We start from the raw sequence: 12,785 nt of genomic DNA on the forward strand, positions 1-12,785 counted from the left end.
AGTAAGCTATAACATTAAGTTCTTGGTCAGCTGCCTGGGATGTGAGCTGCTGGCATCTTCCCATTGTCATAACCATGCAATGAGACTGATGCTGAAAAATAAAACAGCTCAAGGCACGTCCACAGCAGTCCCGTCCCGTTTGTGATTTGTACAGAGACCCCCAGCCAGCGATAATCTAATATTATCATGATATAATTATAAAATTATAATAATTGTGGTAAAATAATAAATTGAAATGAAAGTAATAAATAATGACATTTCTAATCAAATAGAATGAAAAATTATCATTATTATCCTCTTAAATTTTATATAATCTGTATCATAGATTACATGAAGTAAATACATTATTGTATTATATATTATTCTATTCTATTCTGTATATTATATTATATTATATTATATTATATTATATTATATTATATTATATTATATTATATTATATTATATTATATTATATTATATTATATTATATTATATTATATTATATTATATTATATTATATTATATTATATTATATTATATATATTTTGTTATATTATTGTAGTGGTGGAACTTATCTGGTTGACAAGGTGAGGATTGTTCACAGGCTGGACTCGATGATCCTGGAGGGCTTTTCCAACCTCAGCAATTCCATGACTTGCAGTGTCAGACTCTCTATTTCATGGAAGGGAAGAGTTTCAAAATCAGCTGGTAAAATTTTGCTTTCCCCAACCATCAATTGCCCAAGTGACACAAAATGCTGGGGACATGTTTGTCTGCTCTCAGAGCAGCTTTGGCAGCTGTGTCCCTCCATGGGTGCCGCCAGGCTCATTCTCCTTCCTTGGCGGGGATGAGCCCACGTGGCTCAGAAGGTAAACCAGGACCATGTCAGCCCACATCCCAGAGCTCCAGCTGCTTCCCCAGCCCTGAGCCAACACACCACACCGACAGTCACCAGTGGGGCCAGACGTGGTGCTCCATGTCCCGTTATCTATGAACATAGGCTAGGATGGATGGGCCTGGAGCACCCTGGGATAGTGAAAGGCATCCCTGCCCATGGCAGGGGGTGGGACTGGATGAGCTTTAAAGTCCTTCCCAAACCAAACCAGTCTGGGGTTCTGGGATTCTGAGATGTTACAAAACTGCTTGAGAGATTCGTCACTGATTTTCATGTTGCTCCTTGGGAACAGACTAAGCGACCCTTTCATATTCTGTCCTCCCTCTCGCCCCATGACCAGGATCACAGAATCCCAGAATCACTTAGGCTGAAAAAGATTTCCAAGACCACCAAGTCCAACCCGTGACCAGTCACCAGCTGGACAAGACCACTGAGTGCCACAAGCAGTCACTCCTTGAAAATGTCCAAGGGCAATGACTCTACCACCAAAAGAGCCCCCATTTCCCTCCTCCACCCCAAGCAAGAGAATGAGTCAAAACTCTGGATTTGTGAATGTCCACAGTGTGGTAACAACAGGGTGTTGGGTAATACAGGAGAAGGTGGGTGTGTCCTGAAGAAACCACATCCATCCCATGAAGTACCCACCCTGGAGAAGGAGAAAGTCAAGGAACAATGAGCAGCAGAGGGGAGTTTTTATACACTGACCACATCCCCATTCCCCATCCCCACTGCACTGCCCAGGCTAGAGGGAAAGGGAGGAGTTGGGGATGTGAAGCTGAGCCTGGGAAAAAAGTGGTTTAAATCTTGTCTTGGTTTCTCAACATCCAAACATATTTTCATTTGCAATAAACTAAATTATTTTTCCAACATCAAGTGTTGCCCATGACAATTATTGGTGTCATGTAGAGATTATAGGACTTTGGCAGAAAATAATCTTCCTGTGTCCCAACTGGTCCTCAGAGGGGCTGGGAACAGCTGGGTTAAATTTACAGTCATGACCAATTGGGCACCACAAGTCTGGTCTTGTTCAATATGGACTTTCATAATCACAGATCCACAAACACTAGGAATTATTGAAACAACAGAAATACAGGTTTTGAATTGCCATTGATAAATGCACCAGCACCAATAGAATGATGATGTGATGATGATGATGATGATGATGATGATGATGATGATGATGATGAACAACAACCATACTAATAATGATGTGCTAACGTGGGTAATAATAATTGTATGCAAAATGGTACCAAGAAGGCATCTCCAGCTGGGAGGGGTGAGAGCAGAGTCACCCATTGATTCTCTCGAAGGTCTTCCTCCTCCCCAGGGTAATTTATACCCAACCCAATCATCCTCCTTCTGTTTTATGTACAGCATGATCCAGGCAAAGAGTTGAGTTATAAAGTCATCCACAGAATCCTGGAATCATTCAGGTTGGAAAAGACCTCCATGATCATTGACTCCAACCTGTGAATGGTCTCCACCTTATCAGCCAGATCAGAGCACTGAGTGCCATGTCCAGGTATTCCTTGGACACCTCCAGGGATGGAGACTCCAAACCTCCCTGGGCAGCCCCTTCTAATGCCTGACCACCCTTTCCATAAAGACATTCCTCCTCATGTCCAACTTGAACCTCCACTGGCACATCCTGAGGCTCAAGACACAGAGGTTTAGACCATCTTCTGATCTTTGTGGTTCCGGATACACCTAAAAAATTATAATCTTTAGAATTACTATTTCTTTATAAACTAAGACTGAGTTTGGAACCTCTCATGAAACCAGTGGTGGGCAGAGAGAGGTGTCATGGGGACACTTGAGAACAGTGTCTGGCATGTGACACCAGGCAAAGGCACCATGACCAGTCACAATCTGTCCATATCACTGCTCTGAGATGATCCTGCACTGATCCAACCCTTGGGCTGCATCAAGAAGTTACCTGGAGAAACACCCCACCATTTCAGCCAGGGAGGGAGACTTTACAAGTCCCTGTGGGTACTTCTTAGCCAGAAATTTGTCAATGGGATTTGCTTATGCCCAAACTCATGTTTGCAAACCTCTTTCCATTTTTCTACAACACCTGTAATCCTAGTCACAACCCAGAATCACTGAATCATGGAATCATTCTGGTTGGAGAATCCCTCTAAGATCATTAAGACCAATTGTTAACCCAGCACTGCCAAAGCCACCACTAAACCATATCCCCTGAACACCTCCAGGGATGGTGATTCTACCTGTGCCCTGGGCAGCCTGAGCCAGAGACTGGCCACCCTTTCCATGAAGAAATTTTTCCCGATATCCAAACTAAACCTGCCCGGCACAGCTGGAGGCAGTTTTCCCTGGGAGCAGAGCCTGACCCCCAGCTGGCTGCCCCCTCCTGTCAGGGAGTTGTGCAGAGCCAGAAGGTTCCCCTGACCTCCTTTTTCATCAGGTCCCCTGAGAAGATCAGGCACAGGCATGATTTGTCTAAGACATTGTGACTGTCACAACCAGAAAGGTGTGATCAGAGCAGGTCTTGTGGAGCTGAGCCAACACTCAGAGACTCATGCTCAGCTCCCCCTCTGAGGAGGACTCAAAGGGTTGGCTGTGCATTTGTGAATAAAACAGAACAAAAAATCTAATTTTCATAAGAGGCTGCACTGGGTTAACTATGAAGGGAAGGGGATTGGGTCCCCTGGTTCTCTTTTTCCTCTCTTTCACTTTCACTTTGTCTCACAAGCCCAGCTCCAGGAATAAGGTGGGATCTAAGCACTAGTGAGACTCTGCTCTTGTTCTCTTCCTCCCTCTATTCTGACTTTATTTCACAGAACCACAGAATGTCCTGCGCTGGAAAGGACCCACAAGAAGAGTCCAACTCATGGCCCTGCACAGACACCCCAACACTCCCACCCTGGCATCCCTGGCAGCGCTGTCCCAATGCTCCTGGAACTCTGGCAGCCTCGGGGCCGTGCCCATTCCCTGGGGAGCCTGGGCAGTGCCAGCACCCTCTGGGGGAAGAACCTTCCCCTGATATGCAATCTGGATCTCTGCTGACACTCCAGGATTCAGCCATTCCCTCTAGTCCTGTCCCTGGTCAGGAAAAGAGATCAGTGTTTGCCTCTTCCCTTCACATGGAAATTGTAACTGTGATTAGTCTCCTGTCAGTCTCCTCCAGCTGAACAGAGCAGTTGTGTGGGTGGGAAATAGCAGGATGAAGAGGTTCAGGGACATCACACCATAACCAATATGATCCAGTGAAGCCAAATTTATTATCCCTGAAAAGACTATATTTATAATAATTCTCTACTGTCCACACATCTCTAGCTAATACATGATTGGTTAATCCTAGCTGTTCATGCATCTAAAATAGGATGCTGATTGGATCATCTAATTTTCCATGTGTCTGGCTGTGGTTTTCTGCCCTACCCATGAACTGTCTTTTTCCTTACTTTCCCAAGCTCGCTGACTAACTTGCTGAGTCCTGATGACTCTTCTTCTTGTATCTTTTTCAAGGATATACTGACCCCATTTTCTGAATATGTCCATTATTCATTGTTTGTGAATGTGCGCATTGTCCATCATCCCAAGCAGGCTGGATTGTGCATCGGCTGAATATGGCCATTGTCCTGCAAAAACTCCTCAATCTGCAAAAAATCCTCAACACAATTGCCCTAACCTGCTCCTCCTATGTCTTCCCCTCAAGACTGTTTACCATTTTTGTTTCCCTCCTTTGGACGCTCTCCAACAGCTTAATTTTTTTTAATCTTGTGGTGGCCAAAACTGCCCCCAGCACTCAAGGTGAGGACAGAGCAGAGCGGGACAATCCCCTCCGTGCCCAGCCAAAAATACTGGGCCTGATGCCCCCCAGGACATGGATGTCCCTCCTGGCTGCCAGGGCACTGCTGGCTCAGACCCAAGTGGCCACTGACCAGGACCCCTGGGTCCCTTTCCAGGCACTGCTTTCCAGTCTCTCATTTCCCATTCTCTCCGTACATCTAGGTTTGCCCCATCCCAGGAGCAGAATCCAGCATTTTCCCTTGTTTAGCTTCATACATTTGGTGATTGCCCACCTCTAATTTGTTGAGGTCTCTCTGCAGGGCCTCCCTGCTTTCAAGGAAGTCAACAGCTCCTTCCCAGATTTGTATCATCTATGAACTTGCTCAGTATCCCTTCCAGTTCTGCGTTCAAGTTATTTATGAAGGTGTTGACGAGTACAGAGCTGAGGGTGGAGACCTGTAGAACCCCAATAGTAACAGGTCCCCAGTCTGATGTCACCTCAGTGATTGTTACCCTTTGTGCCTGAACCGTGAGCCAGTTGCTCACCCATTCCATGATGTTTTTATCCAGCTGTGGGCTGGACATTTTGTCCAGAAGTATCCTGGGTGAGACAGTGTTGAAAACTTTATTGAAATCCAAAAATATTACATCAACTGGCTTTCCTGGCTTCCTGGGTCATCCAGTGGGTCACCTTGTCATGAAAGGAAATCACATTTGATAAGCAGGACCTTCCTTTCATGAAGCCATTCTGGCTGTGACCAATGACTGCATCATCCTTCAGGTGTGTTTTCCATACACAGTAACCTTCTCCATAACTTTACCAGGCACTGAAGTGACACTGGCAGGTCTGTAGTTTTCAGGGTGCTCTGGAGTTGCTCCCTTGCTTTGCCTGGGTAAAGCAGGCTTTTCACAGTCCATCCTGTGCTCTGTATGGAATTTGATGTGGGAGTTGGGAGATTGAGTAGTGGTACCATGGCTTGTGAGCCAGCTCCTCTGAGGAGTTTGTTGTGGGAGTTGACAACTCATTGAAGAGAAGGGCACAAAATTAAGGGCTTGTAGCCACCGCTCCTGTGGAAGTGCATGTAAAAATTCAAGAGCTTGTTGGTCAACGCCTTTGGAGTTTATTAGACTCAGCTGGCTGGTTGCTGGAGCTGAGGCAGCAGTACAATAAAAGCACAAGTGCTCCCTGACCTTTGTTCAGGCTGATGAGGATTTACAATGAACCAACCAATGGATCATGACATCTCACAGCTCCCTCAGCTGCTCCTGGTGCTCCAGATCCTTCCCCAGCTCCATTCCCTCCCCTGGACATGCTCCAGTCCCTCGATGTTTCTCTTTCCAGGAGGGGCCCAGAACTGGACACAGCTTTACAGCTGCCTCACCAGAGCACCTCGTTAACCCAGTCAAAAGTTTTTTCTCCTATTTCCTTATTTTCTCACATGGATGCCAATCCTAAAAAATTAATGAGGTCAGGTGTCTGACTGAACTGGAAATCAGCATCCAGCATGTTCTGGATGTCACCTGTCCAGCACAGACAGGTAAAGGATTTGAGAATAAGTTTTTGCTATTTCCCAGGATCACTGTCTTCCAGCAGTATTTACTGCTGGTCCTTTTAGCTAAAGAATGCCAGCTGGTCTCTTGGAAAGTTCAAATTCATTCAGATTTGGGTAATTTTTGCTAAGTCTTTCAACTCCCTTTGAATTGGCAAAGTCCTCCAGCCTCTGGAGGTTGATCTTTGCCTTTCTCATTTATGAGATGCCAGGCTAAAAACTCCTCTCAGGTTTTTTTCATGGTCAGAAATTTTCCTTATGTTGAATCCAAACACGTTGAGCAAGGTCTAACTCAGCTTCCTCTAAATTGCCAACCATGGAGCCACAGGCTTCAAACAAACATTTTGGGAAAAAATATTTCAGCTGACTGTCTCCTCTCCTGCCTGTTCATTTGGCATCATTTGGGTTTGACTTCGAGGTCTGGTGTCAGCAGAGACTTGTGTGCAGAGCTGATTAGCTATTTATTTGTCAGACATTGGTCCAGTCTGCTCTCAAGAGGGTTGTTTGGCTCCTTGGTCCACAATTTCAGATGGAAAAGCAGCCAGACAGATGCATCCACTGCCTGTCAATAGGGATGCTGTGAATACTTGCTCTTGTCACACTTGGTGCCACTGAGATATCATGAGATGGAGAATTGAGCTGTAACAGAAGTAGTGCCAAAATTCATCTGGAGCCTCAAAAGCACCAAATGATGCTGAGTTAGATGTTACCATAGGTGCTCCCTATTCAATATGTGCTACATCAATTATAAACTGATTTACAGTTCTCAGTGCAATATTTAGGACTGAGTAAACAAAGTCATACCTGTGCTATAAGGGCAGGGCTCCACCTCTTTGAGGACACATCTGAATTCATATTTACCACTACTTAAAGCAAATTTGTATATATAAAGTTGTAAGACTGGCTAAATTCACTGCCAGCTTTCCAGCTTGGAAAGATAGAGTTGGCATTAGACATGCGAAAACCTCATTTAGGGTTTTTAAATCATAAAAACTGGCAAGGGCAGAGTTACATGGGATATTAGGAAGACATTCTTCCCTGTGAGGGTGCTGAGGCCCTGGCACAGGTTGCCCAGAGTGGAAGGTGTCCCTGCACATGGCAGGGGGTGGTACTGGATGGGCTTTAATGTACCTTCCCACCCTAACCAGGCTGAGATTAGTTGATCCCATTATTTTAATTAAAATTGGACTTTATGAGGGCTCACAATAATTTTACATTGCATATCTGATTTCTATACATTAAGCAAATGAATGCTTGAAATTCTATTCAAGGCCCACCAAAACCTGGGCCATAGTGCTTATACTGTTCAAGACATTTCTTTGTCCAATTGCACTCAACCAGAAAGAATTAAAATTCAAAACTCATCCCAAGTCTGAAATGCCAATGGGCTGTTTGAGGATCCATCACCATCATGCTTAAAGTTTCAGGATTAAGGAAAACCAGTTGAGTAAAAAAGGAAAGTTACAATTTTGACAGGACAAGTTGGACCATGAAAAAAATTAATTGTGGGCAAAAGTCCCATTTGGGCAAAAGGCCCAACTGTGGGCCTTGGCTCCACTGCCTCCCACTGGTGATTACTGTACATAGGAGGGTAATTATTGTTCCTGTTAATGAACAGAATAAAATAAGGAGCAAATTACTTGGAATCCAAAATCTCATTTTTAAGTGATATCTCACTTAACCATGTAATGTAATGAAAAACATTAGGATACAGATTTCTGTGGTCTTGGAGTTTAGATATGGGAAAGGATTTAGATTTAGCTCAGACAGAACATTTCTTAGACACAAAACCCCAGAAGATTTTATAAAAAACCTATAATAAACTTATACGAAAGATTAATACCCGGAATTTCTCCCATCATCAGAAACCTGAGAAAACATAGTTTAGTTATCCATAAAAACCCAATCAGTCTAAATCTCAGCTATTTCTCCCATGAACATCCATCCTAAACAAGACAGTGCTACTGGAGGACAGGCAGGTTGTCCTTCCCTCTCTCCAGCTGGTGAAGGTTCAAGGGCAGCACAGAGTCACCAGCCCTGCTCAGCTGGAGCTGTGGCTCAGTGCATTGGGTTCACAGTGAACAGGTTTCTTCTGAAAAGGATGGTCCATGAGAGGTGGTTCTGGTTCGAGGGCCAGCTATGGCCTAGTGTCAAACATCTCCCTGGCGGCTCTTGGCTGCCTCCCTCCCGGCCAGGGAGCGCTGCTTGAGGCCCTGCTCTGCAGAAGGGAAGGCGTTGGGACACAAATGCTCTAGCACTGGAAGTACAGCACCACCAGGGTTGGTCAGAGCACAGCAGACCCTGTGACCTGGGGGGACCATATCAAGGTTAGGGGTGGGATTTCCTTCTGCTGTCACTGCTGGCAAAGTTCCAGCTGTCACCATCCAGGAGCAAGCCCTCAGGGATAAGGTTACATAATTGTTCCTATTTGCAGCCTGTGATTTCAGTCCTTCAACACAGCCAGTAGAATTGGTTGAGCTGGTGAATGTTTTTAATCATAGAATCAAAATATTTTGAGTTGGAATGGACCCGTCAAGTCCAATTGCTATTTCTGCACAGGACAACCCGAAGAATCCCACCATATTCCTGAGAGAAAAGGGACTTCCAGCAAGGGAAGAACCAGTCAGGTGAAGATGCAGCTGGGGCAGAGGGAGCAGGGCCATCATGGCATATCCCATCCTCAGGGACACCAAAGTGGGATACAGAGGTGCTGTGGAGCCAGTGCCACTCAAAAGCTCTGCTGTCACCGTCATGTGTGACATGGCAGGATGCAGAGAGAGCCTGGCTGCAGCTGTCCAGGGAGCAGCTGCTTTGGTCACCTTCCTGTGCCAAAGGAATTGGAGGAATAGAATCTCAGAATATCCTGAGTCAGAAGTGACCTACAGGGACCATCCAGTCCAACCCCTGCCCTGCACAGACACCACAACACTCCCACTCTGGGCATCCCTGGCAGTGCTGCCCAAACCCTCCTGGAGCTCTGGCAGCCTCGGGGCTGTGCCCATTCCCTGGGGAGCCTGGGCAGTGCCAGCACCCTATGGGGGAAGAACCTTTCCCTGATCTCCAGCCTGTCCCTGGGGTCTTGTCCCTGGTCACAGAGAGCAGAGATCAGAGCTGCCCTTCAGGAAGAGCTGCAACCCCCCAGGAGCTCTGCCCTGTTATGGGAAGTGAAGATTTCCTCAACAGCCAGGAAGGCAGATAGCTCATCAACTCCCCTGTTGGCAAAACAGTAAATCAGCTCTGAAAATGCCGAGTTGGACAGGGCTTGGAGCAACCTGTCTAGTGGGAGGTGTCTTTGACCATGGCAAGGGGTGGAACAGGGTGAGCTTTAAGGTTCCTTCCAACCCAAACCAGTCTGGGATTCCATTAAAGGCTCCCTGGAGCACAAATGACCCAAAACAAGTGACTTAATTCATGTCTCACTCTCATTTCTGCCAACGGTGACTCAAACCAAAGGAAATGAGATCGGGAAAGACACTTAAAGCCCTAATTCACAACCCCCAAAAGAAAACTTTACAAGATAAATCTCATAAAGAAGCAAAAATGAGAAAGAATGTCACCCAGGCATAGAGAGAAGTTTTGGGCATGTGGGTAAAGGGGCGAAGAAGCCAAAGAGGGGGGGCAGGAGTGGTCAAAAAAAAAGAAAAATCAAACAAAATCAACACCATCAGACACATTTCCCCCTGTAAGTCTCTGTCTGAAGTTTCTCTCATCTGCCTCACAATTGTCATGAAAGGACAGAAACTGGGATCACTGAAAAAGACTCTGGTTGGAATCCTGGTCTTGCTCGAGATGGTTGCTCACCAAGATCCTGAGGCCTGAGCAGAGCTTCTGGCCTGCCAAGCTATTGTTTGCAGGTGTGTTTGCTGTATTGGAACACTGAACCTAGTGAAAGGAGAAAGGGCACCTTGCTCTTCTTTGCCTGCACTTGCTTTCCCAACAATGGCCCTGGAATTTCCCCACCTCTCAGCTTGGCTGGACTTTTCTGAGGTAACCTTTGGTGGTCCCCACAGAAGATCCTTCATCTGTTTTACAACCACCGCGACAGATGAACTGAGATGGGAGAAGCCTCTCCCTCAAGGACTGAGACATGAAACCCCTATATGGAGGAGCTCCCCCTCCTCCCAAGGACTGAGACTGAAACCCCTAATGTGGGGGAGGTGTGTGGGGGAGGCGAGCTGACCAAAGCAAGATGTTTGCCTGCAGGAAGACAATGGACTAAGAAGACAATGGTTTTCACCCACTGCTGAGAATATGGATCGTTTGTACCCTTCTTCAATGCCCTCTCCCTCCTCAGAAATTTCAATAGACTATTCTTCATTGTACTTGATTCCCTCCCAGCGATTCCAAGACCTGTTTTCCCCCTACCAAAAATGGACTATAAAGAACCTTGACTTGACCAGTGTCTTTGAGATCTCCCGACTTGACCAGGTGAACTCCATCGACTGGACTTCGAAGGACTTCATCGTTCTACGTTTGGTAGCTATATACCTTCCTTTCTCTTCCTCCCTCTCTTTTCCCTATTCTTTCACTTTTCCCCAATCTCCCCTAACACATTTTGCTGTGGTTGCTCAATAAAGGTGCATTTGTTCTTGATTATTACTGCAAATCCCCTTTCCATGTTGGTTTTTTGCACTCTGAGGTCAATTAACGAACCATCACGAATCCCCTTCATAGGAACGGATCATGACACCCTCCTATAAGAAAAGCACCTAAGGTGACCCAAATCCAACTGGAGTGGCTTTGAATCATGCCAGGAATGCACAGCAAAGATGCTATTACTTATCTCCACACCCCAGAATTCAGAGAGTTGCATCAGGTGCATTTTTGTGGGTCTTTATCTGAACAATTCCACATCAAATTCTGCTGCCTCCAAAGTCAGATTGCCTCAGCAGAGAAAAACGCGCAGAGACAGAAACACTCTGCTATTCCAGTCAAGTAGAAAAATTACAAAAGAAAGGCCTCATAAAATCAGACCTGCTCAGCTGGATGGATGGCTGGCCTGTCATTTCTTCTAAGTGCAGCTAGCACTTTGCAAGTTCCCATGTGAAAACAATCCTGGTGTGAACAGTTTGTTAACATAACAATCTATTCCTGGGTGAAAAACAACCTCCATAAACATTAAATCTATCCCATGAGAACCAGTGAAAAAAATATGTAAACAATTTAAGAATAGAGAGATTTGATAGACAAGTAAAGTACCTTTTACTAACCAATAGAGTAATTGGCAAGAAAGCAATTAACCAATTAGCTATTAACCAGTTGAAGTTGCACACGAGGTCAGTGAAAACTGTATAAAAATAAGTTGTGTGAAAAAAAGAATTGGCTTTTTCCTGCATGAAGAAATGGGGTCTCACCTGATTCATTCTGATACTCTGCCAGTAATTCATTTTTACAGAGCAAGTCTCTTGGCCATGAGGCCACAAACCAGCTCAGTCTTTCCAAGAGGCTGCTGGAGTAAAGGACCTGGGGGTGCTTGTCTGGCCATGGTGTGTCCAACAAGACCATCCAGTGACTATTCCCCTGTATTGGTGAGCCCACCTCAAATCCTGTGGTCAGTTCCTGGGGTCACTTTTAAGCCCCTCACTCCAAAAAAGACCTTGAGGGACTGGAGCATGTCCCAGGGAATGCAAATGGAGCTGTGGAAGGGTCTGGAGCACAAGGAGCAGCTGAGGGAGCTGGAGGAGCTGGAGAAAAGGAGGTTCAGGGGGGATGTTCTGGCTCTGCACAACTCCCTGACAGGAGGGAGCAGCCAGTGGGGGTCAGGCTCTACTCTCAGGGAACAGGGACAAGACAAGAAGGTTCAGCACTGAAAATAAAGAGTTTACAAGTATCCCCAGGGGAAATTTAGGTTGGATATTATGAAAAATTTCTTTCTGGAAAGGGTGAGCAGGCCATGGCAAGACACCTCCTTGCCTGCAGCAGTGGTAGAGTTACCACTCATTAAAGTGTTCAAAAAGTGTGTGGATGTGGCATCTGGGAACATGGGTTAGGGTGTAGATGGCAGTGCTGGGAAACATTTGGACTTGGTGATCCTAGAGAGCTTTTCCAACATAAAGGATTCTGAGATTCCTTGATTTTGCTTCTTTCAGAAACTTCTCCAATGCTACTTTGTCAGCCAGAAGCAGAGGTCAGACTCCAACTGCACTTGCTGTTTCTTGCTCAAACACAGCTCCTACTCTCACAGCAGCTGAGGCCAAGTCCTCCTGCTTCTTCCAACCACAGATCAGACCATGAAACTGCTTTGCAACAACAGAAGTTCCAAAGAGGCCTTGAAAGGTTGGTGAGGCTACCCTATCCCTGGAAGTGTCCAAGGCTGTGTTGGACAGGGCTTGGAGTAACCTGGGATAGTGGAAGGTGTCCCTGCCCATGGCAAGGGGTGGGACAGGATGGGCTTTAATGTCTCTTCCCACCCAAACCAGTCAAGGATTTCACAGTTCTGCTGTACTACACAGCCCCAGAATTCACTGAAACTCAGGTAGAGACTGCTATTTCAAGGCGTAAACATTCAGGAAAAAAGACCAGCCCCTTTAGGGCTTAAAGGCAAAGACTGCACCTTGAAACATGAGGCAGGAGCCAGATCTGCATTCCTGGAGCCCCTGCACTGG

The sequence above is a fragment of the Fringilla coelebs genome, assembly GCF_963513975.1.
Source record: "Fringilla coelebs genome assembly, chromosome: 23".
Lineage (NCBI taxonomy): Eukaryota > Metazoa > Chordata > Aves > Passeriformes > Fringillidae > Fringilla > Fringilla coelebs.